Genomic DNA, 22,937 nt, shown 5'->3' on the forward strand with positions numbered 1-22,937 from the left:
AATGGCACAGGTGCTTCTGCAACAGTATGCACACTAATATGTATCTGACATTAACGAAACCTGTAACGATGTGTAGCTCACAGTGTGAGAGGAAGGGTATTGTTGTTTTTAGTTGTATATTGTTGGATCGAATGCTTCCACTCCTTACTGACTCAGAGGGAAATAATATCTTCTTGGTACTTTAAACCCGTGTTAACATGCAGTGTGGCTTCATTGGCTGTACAATGTTGAAACTGGCAGTAGGCGACTGTAGCTCAGTCATAGCTGTGCATACTGCATGCACAGACATCACCCAGCCACCCGCCAGCAGCAAATAGCACATCTGAGACAGTGGAACCTTCTGGAGTCTTGACTTCCCCTCTGGGGCCAGCACTGATGAGCAAACTGCTGTGAGGTTGCCTGGCACTGCCAGCCCCAGTCTAGGGGGGTTAAAATTGTCATCTTGCTCAGGTGAAACCACAGAAACCGGTAGATTTTTCTGTCAGCAACTCTTTGACTTTTCAGAGTGGGGTCTTAATAGAAAGGTATTCCAGTGATTTTCATGTGCCTCTGTGTTCAGCTCACCCTTCCTCTCCAACCAAGATGATGTAAAATGATCTCACAGTCACTCACTTAGAATGCATTGAATGCAGCATACGTTTTGAGACTGTTTCTTTCTGAGGATGTGGAGTTCAGGGCAAATTTAACAGCACAGTCAGCTCTTGTTGGTCCTCTCTCTTTTTGTTCTGTTTTCTTTTTTTTTTTTTTTTTTTTTTTTAATTATTCCTTCTTGAGAGATAAAAAAATGTCTGTACCATATTCCTGGGTCTGAATGAGGCCCATGAGGTTTCCTCTCCAGCCCCTTTCTTCTCCTTCCTATTCTGGCTGCAAGGACACACAGGGCTATGGTCTGATGACACCCGGCTGCTGCAGCCAATAAAGTGTTGGAGCAAATTAGGGCAACCCAAGGCTGTGTGTTTAATAGGCACATTCCACATTCATTGCTGTGTTTTCAGTACCATGTGGGACCTTTAGGATCACCGCCAGTGCAAGTGATATAACACAGAGGGCTTCCAGGATGCACAGTAGTTTGCCCAGTAAGATACAAAATGAGAGCCAAAGGAGAAGGTATCCATGATGAAATAAGGGGGAAAAATGCATCAGGAAGAGGGAACTTTCAATTTAAAGCTATTTTATTTCTCTCTATATATAAATATATATAACATATATAACAGTAGTAAAGCATATATAATAACACATATTAATAAATAACATGTAATATACAAAGTATATCACACTCATGCATTGGCTGTGTTAGGTGTGTTGGTCCATTATAATGAAAAGATACTTCATTTTCTGATCCTTGTGAAAATGTTTTTTGAAGACAAGTAGCCAAGCACAAATCAAACAGTCTCATTTTGTGTAGAAAGCCACAAACCTTGATATTCTCTATTCAACACATGTGCAGACGACCTGCTAATGTAGAAGAAAATAGAAATGCTCAGAGAAACACTTATTCCTTTCTCTGTTTCTTCCTTTCTTCCTTTCTTTCCTTCTTTCTTTTTCTTCTTTCATTCCATCCTTTTCTTTCTCTCTCTCTTCATTTCTTTCTTTCTCTCTCTTTCTTTCTTCCTCTCCTCTTTTCCTCCTTTCTCCCTTTCTTTCCTCCTTCCCTTCCTTTCTCCCTTCCTTTCTTCCTTTCTTTTTACTATCCACAAAAGCAAGAGAAGCTGCAAGACAATGAGTGCAGCATTTTTTTCTTAACAAACAGCAGGTCAGAATTCCCATTTCTGTCACTCAGCCACTGCCTCTTCTCCTCCCTCTCTATCTCTCATGAAGGGAAGGAAAAGAACACCTACTTGGATGTGCTGCTGGAGTAGGGATGTGATGGAAATTAGGTTATTATAGAAGGACAGCAGCTCTCTGACCTTCATTTCAGCAAAGGCAAAATCCATGTTTGGGTGGCCCATAAGCTTAACTTGTAGATGCTGAGATGGTTGACTGTGTGATTCTAATTGCCATTTAAATAACTTCTTGCCAGCTACTACATGGATGACAACTGGTCTTTGCAAGGCTGATTTCTCAGCTCCCTTCCCCCACCCCTGTGCTTACAGTGGTGATTCTATGCAGTGATGAATATGAAACTGGAACTTCTGAATGCTGTAGCAATAAGCCCATTAGAAATTCAGTTTACAGTCTGACCTCTGTTCTCTGAGGAGGATCTTAAGGACTTATTACCAGTTTGGTTTTGCTGCTTGTTAATGCTTGTGAGCACGTATGTACAAGAAATTACATTAAAATGATATATTAATCTAGTAATATATTAGTCTTCCATCTTTAGAAAGTTCTGCTTGAGAACCACTGGGGTATAAGAGAAAATGAATTATGAAAACTAGTGCAGAACAGAAAGAAGAGACTATTAAAAACACAGCATTTTAATTGTCCATTACAGCCTTCTTCAGCACTTCAGTTTTGTTTAAGGGAAATAGAAAATACATTTTCTAGAGGACTGGTTCATTGCTTAATTCCTGTGTATGTTTCTTTACCTGATTCCAGGGGTAAATCTGTATTTATCCTTTGATTACTTAATGAATTTCTTAATTAAGGATAATAATTCAGCCTACAACAAAGTATTAGCAGTAGTGGTAGCTATGAAGTACAAGAGCAAGAAGGGGACAAGCAGTTAAGCAACATGTGGAGTATTTCACAGCTGTTTAAAGATAATAGATGTCAAATAATATTTTCCTTATGTCTATTAGTGTTGATAATGTAGATATTTGTTGGTGTATTTAAAGTTGCTGAGTTTGTTCTTGGAACTAAATAGAGAATGTTCATTATCTTTGCAGTATATAAATGTGAAATACCAAAGTACCAACATGCAGAGATTTCCTTCCCACATATTCCTATGCTTTTATTAGAGTACAGCTGAAAGGTACTGCATATAAAAAGTGGCCACACATTCAAACACTTCCCACTAAAATCTCACAATCATTTACACTTTTATTAGGACAGTCTTCCCTGCTAGCACAAAATTGAGAGCTACCTGGAAACTCTTGGATCTGGATTTCTGAAAAACATTCACAAGCTCAAGAACAAATATGATGGAATCCTTCTGATTCTCACTGACAGATGAAAGGGGTAAAGCCCATCTCTGTTTTTATTGACGATAATCACGTTATTATTTCTTCTATTAATGTCAGTGTCAGAAACACAGTGCTGCATTCTGTTGCTTTCTAGATGTGTTTGGAATAGGAGTTTTTTTGTAGGTTGGTTGCTTGGTTGGTTTTCTTTTTGTTATGTTTATCTCTGTGCATCCCCTCCCCACCCCAGTAAATTTGAAAATAAATGTTCCCTGAAAATGTGGCAAGATTGAAGAGCTCCAGATGATACCAAAGTAAAGTCCAGCATATTGTTTTACTAAGCTGATGTAAAACAAATTCAGTACTTCAAAGCATTTCATTTCTCAAGGTCAAACTGCAGATCTAGTTGCATTTTCCTGTGCCATTCAAAGACTACACAAACAGCTGAATTCACTTGTTGCCTTTGAATATCTCAGGTAAGGACTTACCCAAGCAGCCCTCCACAGCTGTCCCACAACACAAGGAAGTGAGTTTTAATAGCTTCATAAGGCCTAATGTGTTGTGACTTACTTAACAGGCTGCCTTCACCAGTGAAGAGAAGTCATACTTGTTTCTCTTCGGTGCTGCCATCTATTAATTCGTTTTCTTTTTTCCTACCTTTTCTCTGCATAAGGAAGTGCTCAAGGGCTAACTTGCTAAGCTGAAGTGTTTCTGTTACCTAGCTACAGGAAATGGAACAGTAACAATAAGAAACACATATGGGCTATGGGCAGAGCTCTTCAGATGTTTCCAGCATCCCAATCTGTCAGTAGCTGAATGTTTGTTTTAAAAGAAATGTAGTTAGAAACATACATTCTCTAATTCATTCACAAACCTTGCTAGCCAAAAACAACTTAATCTAGACCACCTTTCCAAAAAAAAACCTGTGTTATATTTGATTTCATGCTACGCTGTGCAATGCATTTCAGGGTTAGAGTAAGAACGGGATGAGGTACTGACATTACCAGTCCATGTGGGACATAATCCTTGCCTCCACAACATGACTTCCTTTATCTTTGTAGGAACTTGCTTCTCCAATCCATTACTAAGGACATGATGTTGCCATTTCCTCTGGCTTGACATGCAAAGTGAACTTCAGCATGTTAAATCTCAGAAGCATTTGTGAGACTGGGCTGCTTAGGGTGCTGGACACGTAGTGCTGCCAGTTCTGATTTTGAAAGTGTCTATAATTGCTATCAGCATCGAATTTCCATCCTCTGTTCAGTCGCTGAATAATTTCAGGATATTGTTTGATGAGGGATAACCTTGTTTCATGATGTAGTTAAGTATCCCAACTATTAAGAGTCCAAAGAAAAAGCATGAAGTCAAAACACTTTCTTGCCTTCCTGAGATGGTCTGGTCCAGACTCTGTCCTTCACTTGATCTATATACTTATTTTTTTTATTACTATCCGTTTCTTTCTTTTACAGTACCATTAATTTTCCATGGACAGTACTGCTCATTTTATAGGTATGTGTATATTATGCCTGCTTTAATAAATGGCAAAAATAAAAATTTTAAATGTTTTATGAATGCCTGAAGGCCCCCCTGTTAATTTCCACAGTGTGGTTTAGAGCGGGGCTGCCAAATAAACGCACACCATTAGCATCTATTGAGTTGTCTTGGCAACAGAAGAAGGAATCTCACCTCGCAGCAAGAACGTGCAGAATGTCCTTGTGCTTGTGGCTGATGGCAGTTAGTTCCCTGGTACAACATACAAAATGGGTTATGGTTTTGGTGTCTAGGATTTGTAGGCTTCAATGTGTCTGAAATGCTCCACGTAAACAAATTTGCTTTGTGGGCTGCTTTTCTTTTTTTCTTCTAGTGTGCAAATACATACTGCAAACAAAACATTCACTGCAACTAAATGCAAGGATATCAAGCATGCAGTGTTTTAGTCAGAGCCTTAAACTGAGCATTTAATAAAATGCTGGATGAGGTAGTATGTTAAAACTTATAGGAGAATGTGTCTGTAAGTAGCTCCAGCACTGTCCATCTGCACCTCATTCAGACCATAACCTTTTACTGACGGTACTTTTCATTGCTGTGTATCACTCTTAATTGCACTTCTTGCTCTATAATAAATATTTCACTTCTGTATGGGTCTATGGGCACAGAACTTTATTGAATAAAGAAGCTGTTGAGTAAATCAAAAGAAGTTATAGAGCTCCTTGGAACAAACAGCATCCCTTCTTTTCTTGTTCTTCTTTTCCTGTTCAAAAATGTTTTTACTTTGACTTTCTCGTCATCCATTTAAAGGGATAGTAGTTCAGGAAAGAAGGACTAACAGTATTGGCAGCATTCAAATAGTAATAGCAAGGAGAAAAATACAGATTTCAGTAACATAGGCAAGTTAATAGACAGTTGTAACATCTGCACCTCTCTTGGCACTTTCTAGAATTATAGTCTAGAAGTCAAAATTCAGCTTCCTGTGAAGTTTAACATGAACTAACAACACACTGGGAGTTCCTCAGTACTGAAAGGTCACAGAAATCATCAAATAAATCTTATTTCCCTCTTAAAAGAAGGATGTGTGTGGTAAGAATTTTCAGGTCTAGAGATTTAATCTCTAGAGAGATTTCAGGGTGAAGCTGCCCCTCAGAAATGCAGGTAATTGCTCAGCACTGGGATTCCATGACTTTGACAATATTTCAAGATTTTTGGAAATATATTTCTGAGCAACTGATCTAACAAAACCCAATTGGAGGTAGTTCTGTAATCCAATGAAACTTCATTCATTCTAAGCACTAAAGAGGACTGGTATGCCTTTCTGAACAACATCCTGAAGACATTGTGTCCTGGTGGCCATACTAAATAAATGAGCTCTCTGGAAAAAATAAAAATTATATATATATCTTGTGCATATTTCTGCTTTCTACATAAATCACATCCTTTGAAAGGAAAAGGTGTTTGAAGGACTGATTCATCAACATCTTTGATGTCCATGACAACTTCAAATGAAAAGCTCCTAAGGAGAACTTGATATTCTCTTCTTTACAACTTCTCTTTTTATCCACTTAAAGAGGTCTCAGTGCAAACACTTTCCAACATATGATCAAAGCTCAGGATTGTGTCTTAAAAGGTGTTAGCTTTAGAAGAAAGTGCACTGTCACTCAGATACAGTCTTGCAATCAAAGAGATGAAAACATGCAGCATCTCACCCATTGTAGTTACCTGTGCTGTGAAGGAATTATTTCTTTAGCTTACCCTCTGCAACTTTCTACCTCTAGAAAACATAGCGTTTATAAAATAAAAGAACTTTTCTATCTCTAATGAGGACTAAGGTTTATTGTTGTAGTTAAAATAGAAATAAATAAATAATAATAATAAAAAGCCAGCAGCATCAGCACAAATAGCCTATCCAGTCATCGAGGACTTTCCTTCCAGTCTCATTTTGTTCCTTTCCCTGACTTGGTGCCACAAGTCACTTTTTAATTTTTGCCCCCATTTCTCTGAAGCTCCTTTTTTCATTATTCACTGCAAGACATTCAATCACTTTTTCTTCTAAACTCTCTCTATAAAATCTTGCTTTTCTCCTTAACTCATAATCAGCCCTCTTGCTGCATGGTCCTCTTTGATACTTACCTAATAACAAGTTATATAGTGAAGAGCTTGCAAAAGTCATCCATACTTCTTCTGAACTTTTCTAAGCCGGCATTTGGCTTGGCAGTACATCAGAAAAATGACTCTTGTGTTTATGTTTCCAGAACACTGTCAGGAAGAAAATCAGTTATCTTACGTCTGAGTTGTTTGAAAGGCTGTTGTGTTTCCAAGTCCTATACTAACCACTCAGCTCACGAAGGATTGTTATCAGAACAATTCTTATGGAAAAAGACCTGGTCTCTTGTGCTCGCTGTTTCAAATCTCACACAACAAACCAATAAATCACTGTTCTGGCAACTGCCTTGTAGGAAGCGAGGGAGCGTAGTCAGTTCCATTCGCTATAGAAATGTTAATTCCCCAAGAGCTACTTTACCTCTTTCACTGACACCTTTGAGGGTTCATTTGTTGTGTTTTAGGCGTGGCTACGTGCCTCTGAGCCTCCCCGGGGCCTATTAAATCTGCTACAAAGTTCTCTTTGGTGTTGGGGTGCTTTGGTGCTGACCTTGCTTTTGAGCCAGGTCGTGGTTTGCTTAAAAGATGAGGGATGTGTATTACACTGTACTCTGATCATATGTCCCGAGCCCGGGCGTCGTCTCCTAAGTCTGTACAAGGGGGTCTGGCAGTGGCAGATGTTTTATGTGTATCTCACTTTGGTGAAGCCTGAGGTTGCTCCTTTTCTCTCATGTGGTCCTTGCAAAGAGGGGTGCTGTGATGTAGATCAAGGGATACTTGTGCTCAAAGGACAGTGTTGGAAAGTTTATATTTAGTAGGAACAGTTCCAATGGATATACAGAAGCTTTTCTAGCAGTCTGAAAAAAGCCCAAGTGGGTGTGAGGAGGAGTGGGGAGGACAGCAGCTCCTTAAGCCATGTCCTGATGCAGCATGTACTGAATAATTGGGGCCTCTAAGTTCTTATATAGTTGAGAGCCACAAACCATTGGAGTGGCTTCTTATTTCATGCCTGAGTCATACTTGCTTTGCAGAATTTTCAGTTTTCTGGCTTAGTGCATCTGGAGACAGATCTTGAAATTACCAGTGTGTTAATCCACAGGTTGCCATCAGTATCTGGACTGTGTATCCTTTGCTGTCATTCAGATGGGCATGTGCTATGAATTCCACTCACAGACTTGTGAAATGGTAGTAAGAGTATGCAGTGCATAAGATGTGCCTGGAAAAATATTTCCAAGAATATTTCTTGGTTCTCATTGGACTGTCATGCCCAGTCTGTGAAAGGCTACCTGCATTAATGGGCAGCATTCAGGAGTTTATCAAGGCTGAAACCAGCTGGTGGTTATTACTCCTGTCCTCAGTAAGCTGTAAAAGCTGATGTCTCTTATATGAGGGTGAATGAATTTCTTTAGGCAGTGCTGCACACCTTAATTACACTTGTCCTGGGGAGTCTGTGCTGCTGACAATAAACTGTGGTAGCAAAATTGCAATGTGTTCACACAGTCTAAGGTCTGGGAAGGTCAAAACACCTGAAGCCATTATCTAGCCCTGAAGCAATGCTGTATATCCTTTATGTTATTCTAGAAATAGTAAAGAAATCCTGGAGCATCTTTTCCTCTTATTTTACCAACCAAAATAAAACTATGTAAAATCTTCTCTACTTTTCCATAGAAAATATTTTGCATAGTCTAATTTTCATCCAAAGTTGTGAGCTTGGATTTTGACTAGGAAGACAATATAATTATGGTTTCCTTGCTGTCCTGTTTCTCTTATACTGCATCCAACATTTACAGTTAAAAAGAGTGCTTGCTTCACTCATATGTTTTATGTAATGCCTTCTAAATAAAGGAGAATCCTTAAGTTCAGGATTCTTATAACATGTGCATATATGTGATCTAATTCAGATTTTTATAATCTTCTGCCATGCAATTAATCTATTTTATAAGATCAAAGGCCAGAAGGGGCTGCGATCATTGCCTGTTCACAGCCTGATCAAAAAGAACTACAGCATTAGTGAGCTACACTTGAGTGGTTTTCACTGTGCATTTCAAATGACCCCTTGTAATGGATGCATTTGGTCTACAAGGACACAGCATTCTCAGGGTGTAAATGGTTGGGTTTTCACCTCATTTTCACTGATTTCTAAGTGGTCGCTTGTCATTTGGGCACTGGACAGCTAGAGCATCAAAACCAGTGAAGATCATGCAGTCATTGCTGCCCATGCAATGCCATGAAAGGGTTTTACTCAATGTGATCATCAGCTATAAACACTACCAGGAAAAAAAGGTTAATTTAGAACATATTTGGAAAATATCAAAGCTAGTTAAAAAAATAACCTCCAGTTTATATTGTTACATGACGTTTTAATGTCTACACTGCATTTGTGTGAAAGTGCTGCTAGATAAGAGCATCATAGAAATATGATTTTAGGTAGTTCTGATGCTGTTGTTCTGCGTCTGTTTGGTACATTTCTTATCCTACAAAAGTAGGAGGTGATAGATTACGTTACAGATTCTAAAATCATTTGAGAGTGAAGGAGGCTGCCCAGCATTTTTAAGACTATTATACAACACAAACATATGATAATTTCACCTGTTACTTTATACTGTGAATTGGACCATCTGCACAGACTACATTTTTTTCTGTCTCTGGGAGCAGAAGACCTGATAGCAATTAGAGGGACAATGTCCCCTTCTCCAAATTGACTCCTTTCACCCTTTACTCCCCTTGGTCACTCAGGCTGAACTTGAAAAACTAGAGGTGAGTTTGTCTGCCTGGTCTAAATGAGAAATCATATCCTGAGTCTCTCAGGGCCATCAGTCTTTGGGCCTGTGTGGTGCTGGAACCAATCAACTCATACAGATAGAACAAAGTTGTAAAAGCAAATCAGCTGGTTTACTACAGCTCAGGCTCTGGGTGCCTAACTAAGTGTATCAGGGATACAGGCAGTAGCTAACTATCAGGGATGCTTGGGAAGCAGAGCAAAAGTTACTGTCAGGAGAGCAGGAACAGGGGCATAATCTCTTTCCCTATGGAAAACTTAGTATGTGCCCATCTGAAACGTCGGGGCCTGGATCATGTGCCAGCTGAGGCTAAAGGCTGAGGTCACAGCAGAGCTGCTGTTGCTCATGATTGTCCCCAAAGCGTAAAGTAGTGCAGTTTGTTTCTGATTTGTGTTACTCATTTCATGGAAGTATAGATGATCATACAGGGAACAAAGGAAAGGATAGAAAGGGTATTACTAGGTAGCATGGATTTCAGGTGTGCAAAGGTATATGTTTGTAGTCTGTGGTACTAAAGGCTACAGCCTTTTTTAGCTGTAGAATTCAATGTGATCTTTAATATTAAATAACATACCCTTGGGAACAGTAATATTTACCTTCTTCAGACAGTGCTTGAGAAGGAAAATATCAGAAGATGTATTACTACAGTTAGAGAGCCAAGTAAGGACTCAAATACTGTGTGCCAAACAGGTATATGGTTTCTCACATTTAAAAAACAAGAAACAGAGTTGTAAATTAAAGCACATTTTCTTTTTTTTTTCTTTTTTTCTTTTTTTCTCTTTTTTTGGGTCTAATGCTTTTACATAAATAGTGTATATGTCCCCTCCAGTTCTCTTTCATGTTTATCATGGCTTTAATCATGTTGCATTTGTACAACTCTTCTCCAGGAAAGGGTTTAATATAGTCAGTTTGAGAAATGTAATTTCAACATCAGTGGAACATGTTTCTATTATAAGCTCTTTCAACAAAGCACACTGTAACATTTGTGAATTGAAAAAAAAAAAAAAGTTAATGTTTATTCACTACATGCTATTTGCTGGTTGTTCTGCAAATTCAGTAATTGAGTGTCTCCCTAGGAGAATGATAAGCACGACACCAAAATCATTGCACTGCAGCATTCCCATCGTTCCTCACAGTAACTCTTTCATTGCTAATTCAATTTTGCATCCCAAAGCTTAGTAAAATACACAGAAAGATACTGAAAACACACAACTACCTGTTTCTGTGGAATTCAGAAATACATGCACCAGAATCAGAGTGCATAGTGCAATCAGGATAAAAGTGGTTGTAAATCTGTTTGCATGTATATATACATGCATGCACAAATACACGAATGCATATACGTACATATGTGAAAGTTGATAAACCTAATGTTTAATTACTGTTTGCTCATTTATGTAGATTTTTTTTGGTAGTTCTTAATAGAGTCCTCTTTTTATCATTGTGTTATATGGCACTTGATGCATTTTTAATGTTAATTCACTTAGAAGAAATTAGCCACTATAGTATGCCATTAAGTAAGACTGGTTTATATGAAAACTGAGTGTGTACGTGTGTGTGCACTTGCATGCATGTGTGCAAGTGTCTATATGTCGCTTTAGTGGTTGCATGTTCTCCCTTCTCTTACTTAAGATTTAGAATAGTTATTACATTGTTTTAACTGTTTGCTTGAAAAAGATGAAACAGAATTATAAATTTTACTTTACTTTTTGCCATGAAATTGATAGTTCAAAGCAGACAGAAATATGATATTCAGCATCAGGACATTTTTATACATTACGTTTACATGGTAGGCAGAATAAGCTAAGGTTATCCTCAAAATAAAAGCAAGGAACAACTGTATGTTGTGCTGAGGGACATGGTTTAGTGGGAGCTATTGGTAATAGGTGAATGGTTGGACTGGATGATCTTTTAGTTCTTTTCCAGCCTTGGTGATTCTATGATTCTATGAAATTCAAGGTGACTGTGGAATGAAAAAAAAAAACAAGTTAGGAATACCAGAAATACCTTAAATGTAATCGCTTTAGTCATATTTGGTCAATTAATTCAACTTTCATCTGTAAACACTCCACTATCTAGTGTCCATCAACTAATGGTTTTTACCAGTGATTTGAATGGTCGTGCCCTTTAGAGTTTGCCAAATATTCAACTAGCAAAGTGCCCTCACATAAACCAGTAGAAAGATCTGTAAGGGTCACTGACGGGCTGACATGGCAGACACTGGGGGGCTGAATGACGCCCATTCAGCTGAAGAATCTGAAGACCTTTATCTTTCTTGTGGTCATCTCCTACTTGGGCATTCGCTGTTTGTTTCTGCTTTCACCAGCAGGTGGTTCACTGGCATTGGTAGAGCCTAGATATTTTTCACAATTAAAAGTATGCTTTGTGATTTCTTACAAGAAATGAAAATTAATTGTATACAAATCAGTAGGATAGTTAAACTCCAGCTAAAGGCTGGGACTAACATTAGGTGAGTATTATTTATCTGTTTCATAATCTAATACAAAAAGATATCTGACCGAAGTTAAGTTTGTAACAACCCTTAACAGTTCTTTAAAAAGGGCAAATAGTGAAACTACCTTTAAACTCTTGTGCCATTTCAAATATTTTTGTTCAATAGAACAAAAATGCACTAAAACACAAGAGGCATAACATCTTGTTATATCAACAATCCACACGGATGGCTCCAGTCATGTAAATGACAAAAAATATCAATCAATCATGTCTGTGAAGTGCAAGAACAATGTAAATCAGTCATTAATAACAACAAATTATATGATTAACAAGCGTAGAGTTATTATTTTCCAGTCAAATAGCCAGAAGGTAAATGATTATTTCTTTTTGCGCACTTTATTTCACCTCCTTCCAGAGTTGGGTATATTATTTTGTTTCTTAGTAGAGCATCTAGACATGGATTTTCTTTTTTCTTTATAATAATAAAAGTGGAGTGCAGATATCCAGTTGCAGTTTTAACTTAATTATACAAATAATCTTGGTCTAGAATGAACAGTTAGAAAAATGCTGACTTGACCAAGAACAGTAGGACAGTTGCCATTGGGGTCAGAAAGACAGATCTTCATTCGTCACTTCATGTTAAGTCCAGCATAATGTGCCATGATGCTAGAAGTAGGCTTTTTTTTTAATTCACTATTTAACGTCAGTTTATGTCTCACACTTTCTCTATAGGATGTTATTCTAGATACACAATTCGTGCTCTGGCTTCCCAAATTGTTTTTCATCAATTATAAAAAATAAAAACTAGTTATTTATATCCATGCTTCCACTTTTCTCAGATTATCAAAAATGGACTAACTGGACTGAAGTTACTGTATATAATACTCAAAAGAGAAGATAAATTTAGAAGCATTATGAATTGTTTATACATTCACTGTTCAACAGTTAAAAAAAAAACAACTTGCATATTCTTTTGCTTCTTTTTAGTTGTTCTGAGAATTCTTAATATCAAACCAAAATGATGCAGTGAATAATGAAGAAATCCACTAGTTTTCTCAATATAAAAGGAAAGGTAATAAAGCAAACCTCATGCAACACAGAGACAAAGTCTGGATCTTTTTATTGTAAACTATAGGAACTAAAAAGTTCCTAAAAAAGTAAATTAGTCAAATGAATTGAGAACAGTTTCATTGGTACCTATTTCAGCTGATGGTCCAGACTGAATTCAGCCTCTTGCTTTGAGGCACAAAGTGAAATTAGGATTCACAAAGCTCCTAAGCACAAAGCATATCTTTGTCTAATAGAGAAGATACAAACCTATAATCTAAACTTGACAAAGCAGCTCTGAGACTAAAATATATCATAAAAGTACCTTTTTTATCTTTGCTTCCTCATCAGGAGGATGAGAATTATTCTGGGGAATGGATATTTCAGTCAAAAGTACTTTCAAGTCTTTGCTGAATATTTTTCATCCATTTTCCTCTCACATATGCCGATAAAAAGAAGTACAGCACAACAAACTGTAGAAGGGAATCGGTCTGAGATTAAAATATACAGCAAGGTAAAACAAGAATCGATTTGAGCCTTCTCACAAAATGTAGGGGACAGTGTGAATTATTCTGAGTTTAAAATATGGCTGGCTTCAATCTCTGTCTCTGCACTTTTTCATGTCAACAGAGATTAAAAGTAAAAATAAAAGCTACCTGAATGTCCTAAAATATCTTTCTGATACATTCCCAAACTTCCTTAAAAAAGTCTTTTGTATACTTGACCTTGTATGTTTTGATGATGTTTCAAGCTATGGCCCAAGTCAGAATGAATGCCAGAGGCATAAAACAGAGAGAAAACCCTTTAAAGAAAAACATTACCCTGATTTAGGCTAGTCCAAGAAATCCATTGACAGCATCTTGTGTCTTTGTGAGCCAGATACAGTCCAACTGAACAGAAAAACCTCCAAATATCTGTTTGTAAACATCATTCTAGTTTGTTGTTTTATGTTTTTGTTTATTCTTTCTCTTTCTGCTACCTTCTAATGCACAACAATGCAAGCAATACTACTAATCACAATCTTGTCAGTTTTGTGTCACAGATGTTTCCATTTGCAAGCAGAAGCTCTTCATGGTGCCGAAAGTTCCTCAGCATTGTTGTTATTTGCATACCATTAGCCATGATGTTTTTATTTGGAAAAGTTGAAATGTTTGCTGCTTATTGTAACCTATTCCTAATGACATGCGGTACATCTGTGCCTAGGCAATGCTCTAAACCACAAACATTTTTTACAACTTTTACTGTCTCCCAAGTTTTTCATTTCAGAGATGCTTAAAGACTCTGCTTTATGTACACGCAAATTGGAAAATAACTACAGGAGAACAAAGTAGGTTTGTAAGCTGCATACTGCATCTGTATTTTAGCATCTATCCTAAAAGCTTTATGCTGCATTATGCAGACACCTCACAGTTTTCATTTGGGTAGGCTCATAAAATTAATGTCTCTTTTTGTAGATGGCATAGTGAACTAAACAGGTGTAACAGAAAATGACAATAAGAAGTTTAAATGGCAAGTAGAAGACATCAGTAAAATATTGTTTTATTTAATTATTTATTCTTTGTTTCCATACCCGAAACATCCTAGCAAACAAGTGTCTATTGTTGATCTAACACTAGAGCAAATCCCAGTCAGAAGCAATAAGTGGAGAATAGGCAATATTTCAGAGTTGTACTTCTGTTCTTATATAATATTCTCCTACAGCTTTATTCCTGGTACGATTGCTCTTCTACCCACTAAAGTGGGAGCACAAAGAAGAAACTTACATCCTCTGTTTCTACCGAGATGTTTCAATCTGTGTGGAAAAACCAGCAAAAACTTCAACACTTGATACCATACAGGGGTTTTTCAAATAAACATCTTTGTTCTCTTGCCCTCAGAATCCTGATCAAATTCACAGTCTCTGCATTTCTGGGCTTTTCTTCCACATTCCCTTTTTTCTTTTTTTCAGGTCGCTTTTATAATTGTTTTCTTCATCTCCTTGCCCTGAACATGATTTGGCAATTTTCTCAGTGCTTCTTCCTGTACTTAGAACAGCCTTTCACTTGCCACCAGCCAAACTCTCCAGATTTCTTCCAATTTCCCACCTGCACTACACAGCACTAACTTTGCTACCCTGGTATTTTTCCAGTTGCATTTTGTTTTTAGCTCCTAAGGCAGAAAAATGCTCTGTGCTTGTAGTGTGTAGACTTCACATGCTGCATAAGTAATATTTTAAAGGCCAGTGAGCCTCACCTCTGTGCCTAGGAAGATCATGAAACAGATCCTTCTGGAAGAAATGTTTAAGTGCATGAGGGACAAGCAAGTGATCCAAGACAGTGTAATGGGTCAGCCTGGCTCGGCCTAGTTCCTTGACAAGGGGTGAAATGATCCATGGACCCATGCCCTGGGAAGGTGGTGCAGGAGAAGGGAAAAAGTTGGGAGATGGGCCTAGATGAGGAAAACAGCAGCAACAAGATAAAGGCAAATCTTAGTGTACTAAATATAATAGCAGAATGTGAGATAGTACAATGTAACATGGTATCATTGGAACTGAAGCTAAGAAATCAAATGAGAGAGAGAGTTTCCAAAACTGAGAGTTCTTTCTCTAATGCTGTAGGCTAAACAGCCAGGGAGCAAGGAGGGCAGTCTTGTGACTCCAAGTCAGTTTTATTGTTCCCTCCAAAAGGAAAATGGAAATGGATGAGTGAAGTCTTCTGGCAGTTATAGTTCATTCTAATCTTCTGAGACCAACAGACTGGTAATATTGACAGCTCATAGAACTGTGGCATTAACTTTTTAACTCTCAGTACACTACATGATGTTATGGTAAGGAACACCAATCAAAAATCATAAAAACAAGACAGACAGACAGCATGGCTTCACCAGGAGCAGGTTGCACCTGACCAATCTGCTGGCATTCTATGATGGAATGCTGGCATTCATGGGCAAAGGGAAGAGCAACTGATGTCATCTAACTGGATTTCTGCAAGGCCTTCTTTTACATGGTCCTTCACCACATCATGATCTCTAAATTGGAGAGATATGGCTTTGAAGGCTGGACTACTCAGTAGATAAGGAACTAATTGGAAGATCACAGCCAGAGGGTTGTGGTCAGTAGCTATATGTCTGGGTGGAGGAATGATAAGGAGTGGATCCAGAGGATGATTGCAAAGATGATCAGAGGGCTGAAGCACCTCTACTATGAAAACAGGCTGAAGGAGCTGGGCTTGTTCAGCTCAGGGGAGGCCTCATTACAGACTTCCAAGGGAGATTATAAACATGAGGGCAACCAACTTTTCACATTAGTAGACAGTGATATGGCCAGGGGGAAAGGCTTTAAACTCAAGGTGGGGGAAGATTTAGATTAGATGTTGAGGAGAATTTTTTCACTGAGAGAGTAGTCAGATGCTGAAAAAGGTTGCCAAAGGAGGTTGTGGACGTCCCATCCCTGGAGATATTCAAGGCCAGGATGGATGGAGCCCTGGGCAATCTGCTCTAGTGTTTGATCTAGCATTTGGCAATTGTAACTACATCAGGGTGGTATTTGTCTTTCTACACATGAAAAATTATTAGATAATAATACATGATTGACCTAACCTAACCTAAATTTGAATCATTGTTTTCGAAATCTAAAGGTGTGCCATGAATGCAAAAGAATTTCTCTCACCTGAAATGAGAAGTGAGTAAACAATAAACAGGTTCAACTTTTTGTTATCTCAGCTATATATTTTAACACACTGCTTTTCAGGCATTCCACAGTAGTAAAAATATAAGCTGAGTTATACAAGAACGGCTCTATTTTTAATGATGGCATTTGCTCTCAGCTAGATACCAATTAGGCAGTCCCTGGCCATTCAAACCCAGCTAACTGCCAAGGCAGCACTGGCTGACAGTCAGGCAGTCCAAGAAAAAATCGTACATGTAAGATCCAAAGCAATACTGAACATGCAACCCAACAGCTACCAACTGCTCCTCAGCATATGCCTACTAATAGCTGCTGGTAATAGAATGCAAGTTCGGAGGCAGCTGAATAAAAGACTTCCTATACGTGGAAATAAAAATAATTGGGAAATGTCAATTAAAAAATGGATTAGGTGGTGTTCGTCACTGTTTGTAATGCATCTATGACAGTTAATTGCACTAGAGAAGGCAGACCAAATGGCAAATATTAAGGACCTGTGAGAGCACAAGTACTTGCTCCAGATACTCAGCGTTCAGGAACTGCTTTCTTTGCTGTCCATGGGAGGACAAATGGCACCCTGGTGTCTAAAAGTTTATTCAGTGCTTGGCAGTATAGATGGAGTCTATGGCTTAGATGGAGTCTGAACTCAGCTGCAGCAGCGACTGTGTGGCTGCAGCTAATTGTGAGCTTTAGCTGCTGTTAAGAGTAAAAACTGTCTCAAGGCAAATATATGAAAGAAGATGAAATCATCTCTTTTTGTAGATGTAAACACCCTTGTGCAGATATCATATTGTCAAGGGGTTGATGCTGGGATGTCTGGAGGACAAGAATTCTTTTTTTTTTTGCTAACTGATGCATTTTATATCCTACGTAGCAGAAAGGACTTGCAATGTGATAAGACACACAAAAATAACAGTTCCTAACCATGTTGATGAGGAAAATGAGTAGTTCAGTGAATATCTTGATTTCCTACAGATCTGTATTATATTTTTTTCTGAAGAGGCAGAGCTTCTGTAACATCTCTGTAACAGAAACGCTAAGTCACAGCCTGAAGGAGTGATTGAGCACCTGGTGGGAAGGCAGGGGAAGCTCAGGTGCATGCAGTGCATCTGAGTAACTGCAAGGGGTGAAGTCAGGACTCCTTCCCAGACCTCATTTAGGGGTTGGCAGTGGAGGTGAGGGGCTCTTACTAGAGACTTCTGCCTACCTGAGGTTTTCCAAAAGTAAGTGCTTTTTCTTCCTTTGTTTCTGTGGCTGCTGCGTTCTCGTTTGCTGCAGTCTGGGTTTATGCCACACTACTACGGTTGCTGTACTTTTCATCACATTATAGCATTACACATCTCTCTGACTTGAATTAATTCACTCAGATATCTTTTCTTTAGTAATGGTACTAATAGGTTATGGCTACTCTATTTTCATTAAACTAATAGGAATTTGATACGCTTGAAAATGATGTCTCTTTGCCAAATTCAACTGAAATTATCCAAGTAGTTCCACACTTATTAGAGCAGAACACATACTGTGCAAACAGTCCTGGCAAATATTCTGGAAAAACTACTGAGTGATCACTATCAGTAAAACAGAAGATCATAATGTTTTTGCATATATTGTAATCAGCTCAGAAGACTCCACATGAATAGTGGAAAAAATAAGATAAAATCATCACGTAATAATACTGATAATTAAAAATACAGATGCCTAAGCTTAGGGAGACTACTGATATGGAATGAAAACCAAACTGCTTGAAACAAAAATGATCAACATTTTAAAAATAGTAGAATTAACCTGATTCCTATTAGTAGGAATGCTACTAATTACTAATAAATGCTGATCTTGTGAGAAGTTTATGATGCAGATTATGTGGTCTGGAAGCCAGTTGTGTAGGCAGTCGTGCTTAGCACAGGCACCTGGTTGTCTACGGAGCCCTTATCCAAGAGGTTTCTTCTCACCTAGCCCCATCCATAGGAACTTTGCTGCCTTTGGTAAGAAAGACGGGGAGGAAGATATGGCAGGTTAGTAAATGTCTGAAAAATATATCGGACATCTCTGAAAACCTTTTGGGTACACGGGGTTGAGTTTTTTCAAGTCAAGTTGGTTTTCAAGTCACGGATTTTACTCTGAGAAAGCGTGCTTTATGTGTGAAGATTAATTTCTTTCCATCCTGCTGTGTCTGCTAGCGTCAGTGTTAGGGAAAAGCAAAAGAAACAACAGATGGGAGAGAGAGTAGAATAACTGGGTTTTTCTTTTGTCATCGTGGTGGTGTTTGAGGCCTTTGTTCTTATGTTTTTTCTCAGTTGGAATGTGACAGAAATTTATCCCACAGAGTGTGGTCCATAACAGCAGGAACAGGAATAGTGCCACACCAGACCTCTGTCCTATGGCCTCGTATGTATGCACCCTGGGTACCTGTATCTCTGTGAGCATGCAGCACTTGTCTGCCCAAAGCAATATGGGGGCCAGTGTAGGAGCAGCCTGCCAGCCTCTCACAGCCCAGAGCAATTGTTAGATTTTCTTTTACATCTCCTTGCTTTTTTTTTCTGTAAGTCAGTAAAGAAACACAAGCATTTACTTTCTCCATTGCTGAAGTACTTACAGTGCAATGGGCAAAAAAGTAATACACAGGAGTTTTATTGCCCAAATGTGTGCAAATAAAAAAAGAAGAGAACAAAGCAATCTAAGGAAGGGGTTACAAATATTACTAGTTTTAGAACATCTGTCCTTTCTAATCCAAGAGCTGTATTCTTATCATGAAATTAAAACACAAGTGGATAAAAACCAACCCAGGAAAAGACATGGTGTGTGCTGATGTAGATTTTATTCCCCTTCTATGTTCAGGTTTCACAAGTAGTCCTTTCTTCTAGTTCCTCTGTCTATTTTAAGTTTTTACCAGTGTGTTGAACTGCACTAGTGCAATACTTAAGATTAAGGACTGTAAATTAAAATTAATAATCTCAATTTTATGAAGGTTAAAGACTGAGAAAGGTTAAACAAGTAGGCTGTGGTGATTGATTGTACTTGAGTAGGCAACGTGACCCAGAGGAGGGAGAAGACCCAATACATCGAGTGTAACTAAGGAAGGAAAATAGCACGGGAACGTGTTCTGTTCTTGCTCTAAATTTGTGGGGAGGTTCCAGATTTTGTCAGAATAACTTCTCATCTATTAGAAGCCAAGTTGTTTTCCAAAACTGAGGCTTGTCAAAAATGGTGAGAAGTTACCTGCTGATTTTCTAAGTGAGCTGATAGTGATGCAGATTGCAGGAGCTGAGTAGCCTTGGAATCCGTTCAGCAGGATGCCTGAGATTTTATAAATTCTTTTGGCTTCTCTCCTATCAGGCTGACATCTGCTTTTATTTTAAACTGAAATCTTCCTAACAGGAGAAAGTACCAAGGGAAACATCAGGTAATTAAAGATAAAAAATACACATCGGTTGATCTGCTCAGTATATCACTTTTATATTAGTGTAGTTATCATAGCTAACTCATCCAAGTTCACAGAGAGGTTTGAGTAGGAGGTAACTTAGCATAATACCAGAGATTTCAGAGCACAGGTGAAAACGGTGCCAGCAGTGCAGAAGGAGTAAGCAAACAAGTCCTACCCTTCTCAGCCCCTCTTGGGAATATGTTTGGCTCTTGCCTTTCCCATCAAAGCACTGGAAATGCCAGAGCTGCACTTGCCTCCCATTTGAAGCCTCACTCCCCACACAAAAAATGCCTGAGATGTGATGCTGTAGGTATTCACGTTCTATATTCTCAGCTTAAAACTGGCTATAGATATAGAATTAAAATCCTCCTGCATTTGAGTTGTTCCTGTTGCTTGCTTCACTCAAATAGAGGTAGGAGGGAGGCAGGTTTATTTTGTCTACTTTACAATAAGGAACATGTTTTTCAATGCAGCTGAGCTTCCATAGTCTAAGAACATAATTCCTCAGAGGGATAAAGGCAGCCTGCCTAGTCATGCCACAGTTGGGCACAATAAACTCCATGCCTATACTTTGTAAATCCCACCTCTCCAGCTTATGTACAAAGATGTAGCGCACGCTGCTGGGAACCATCGCAGACTAGGAGCTAATGTTTGGATAGGGGTCTATGTGAGAGAAAGGAGGACTCAGGGAGGATTTACACAGCTTGGTAAAGAGCTTAACAAGGTGATTTATAAGAGAAGAGAGCAGCTTAGAGAAAATTAAAAATGGGAACAGAATAGAAAAGGTACAAAGATAGGAGCTAAAGCTGTGTAAAAACCTGATAAGGAACTAAGGTCGAAAAAGTATAAATATAGCAGAGGAAGTACAAAAGACAAGGAACAAGAAGCATGTTAGCAGAGAAAGCAGCAAGGATCCAGGCCTGTATCAGCCAACATGGGGGGCCAAGAGGTCAAAAAACCACGTTAATGACAGAGATAAGTTTGACATCCCTGGAACCTGGGTTCATTTCTTTCTTTCCTACTTCATGGAGTACTCTAAGGGGGTCATGACTGACTGCTAGATTACTACAGGGGCTGGTTGAAGGGATGGGTAGTGCAGTAAAGAGGCAGTGTTAAAAGGCTTTGTAATGACTTCTGAGCAGATAAGCTGTGAAAGAAAGAATTAAAAATCACCTGGTGCCTGTGGGTGCATCACAGAATGCACGAGTAGTAACAACAAGGTAGAATAGTGAGGAGCCTTTGGAAAATATAATTTAATGTTCTGTGAGAGCCTGGCAAAGAGTAGAGGATATAAAATCCAGGAGGGCTTTATGTAACCTTAACTCACTTCAGTATTGCTAATGCTATCTAGTTATGGAGTAAATAGAGGCAGCTCATCCGCAGTATTACCTGATAGATTACCAAACGTGTCTGATGGCATTGTCAGTACAAACAAATGATTCACTTGTAGAAGAACAGAGCCTAAAGTTTTTTTTCTAAAATGTTTCAATTTCTTTAGTTAAGAGTAATAAGTGTGTGTGATTTCATTTAAAAAAAAGAAAGAAAATCTAAATACCATAAATGTGTAGTAGTAATGTCAGACGAGCTAGAAATATTTCTGCACATCTTATTGTTCATACATATTAATGAGAAATGCACAATATAAAACTTGGAAAGGTACGTGACAAAGAATGACGACTTTAAGGCTACAAAAAACATCAGCAGTGGATTTCATAGAGTGTCTACTGTGTACTGAAGCATGTCAGGAGGGATGTGGAGATAGGTGAAGAAAGCCTGTGCTGATGTGGTCCAAATGTATTTGTTTGAGGCTTTTAGGGCTAGTATATATATAGAGAGAGAGAGAATCTGCATTAATTCATACTCTGCTGAGTGAAGGGTTTGGTGATTAAAAAAAAAAAATCTGTTAGAAAAAATATGGTAATGCAAATGCACCTATTGTTAGACCTGCAGGTATATTTAAATATTCCTAGCATATATTAATATTTCTGTCATCCTTTGTGGATTCTCATATAGTTTAACAAAAGGGATAGGCTGATAAAGCTACACTTGAAGGTAGTAATAATTTTAACTTCAAAAAGTAACGTAAACTGAATGGGCAGGAATGTTTTGTGTAACAAATACAATGGAGAACTTCTTCCAAGTCTCAAATGTGAGATATTTTGGTAAAAGAAGTCTGTCATTAGGTACAGAACTCAAGTTCAAAACTTTGTATCTATTCTCAGCTCGACTTCATCTCAGGGTATGACCTCTGACAAATTATTTCAATGGGGCCTGTAAAGCAGAAGGAAAGAGTTCATCCTTACTGTGATGAAGAGCAGATCAATGCTTCACCCAACAGACAAGTGACCATCCTGTCCCATCTGGCCCAGTATCATTTCTTTTAAGTGTCCCTAAAAGGAATCAGTGGGTGCCTTGAGCAGGGCAAAAGAGCATGTTAAGTATGTAGTGCACTTTTCCTCAAACTTTTTTACAGCTTTCCAAAATGTTCAGTTTTGGGATGTCTTACACCTTGTATATTTGTTTGCTTCCCATAGGTATGTGCTAGTTATAAGCAAACAACAGTAATACTGAAAGCTTCCTACTCACGTCATTTGAAATTATGGAGGAATTCATTTTTCCTGCGAAGAAGGTGAGTGTAAGTTAACTTGCTTAAAGTTACAGTAAATTGCACTGCAGCATGTGCACCTTGCAGAAACATGTAAAAAGATGTTCTGAGGCATTAGGAACAAGGGTTTTGCCAGGGGTGGATATTGAAGAAATTGTCAATGCATCCTTGCTGGCACTGAGAACATAGGTGAGAGTGGATTGGCTCTGCGAAGCTTGGTGAGACTTAGTTCTCTGAGTAGTGGTTAATCCTTCCATTACAGATAACTATCCAGCAGAATCTCATAGCTACACATTCAGGAATGTCATGTGCAGTG

At 38.4% G+C, this 22,937-nt stretch overlaps 1 long non-coding RNA gene across 1 annotated transcript in view; it reads left to right on the forward strand.

The window, feature by feature from the left end:
- The window catches only part of LOC146760145 (uncharacterized), a 114,896-nt gene extending 92,257 nt beyond the window's left edge, over positions 1-22,639 (forward strand). Inside the window, exon 3 of the long non-coding RNA XR_014948148.1 lies at positions 22,551-22,639. This is a non-coding gene — a long non-coding RNA (uncharacterized LOC146760145). The remainder of the gene's footprint in view (positions 1-22,550) is intronic.
- The last annotated feature ends 298 nt before the right edge of the window (positions 22,640-22,937 follow it).

Source organism: Coturnix japonica, chromosome 7 (genome assembly GCF_054131305.1).
Source record: "Coturnix japonica strain WE chromosome 7, WE-NBRP24, whole genome shotgun sequence".
Classification (NCBI taxonomy): domain Eukaryota; kingdom Metazoa; phylum Chordata; class Aves; order Galliformes; family Phasianidae; genus Coturnix; species Coturnix japonica.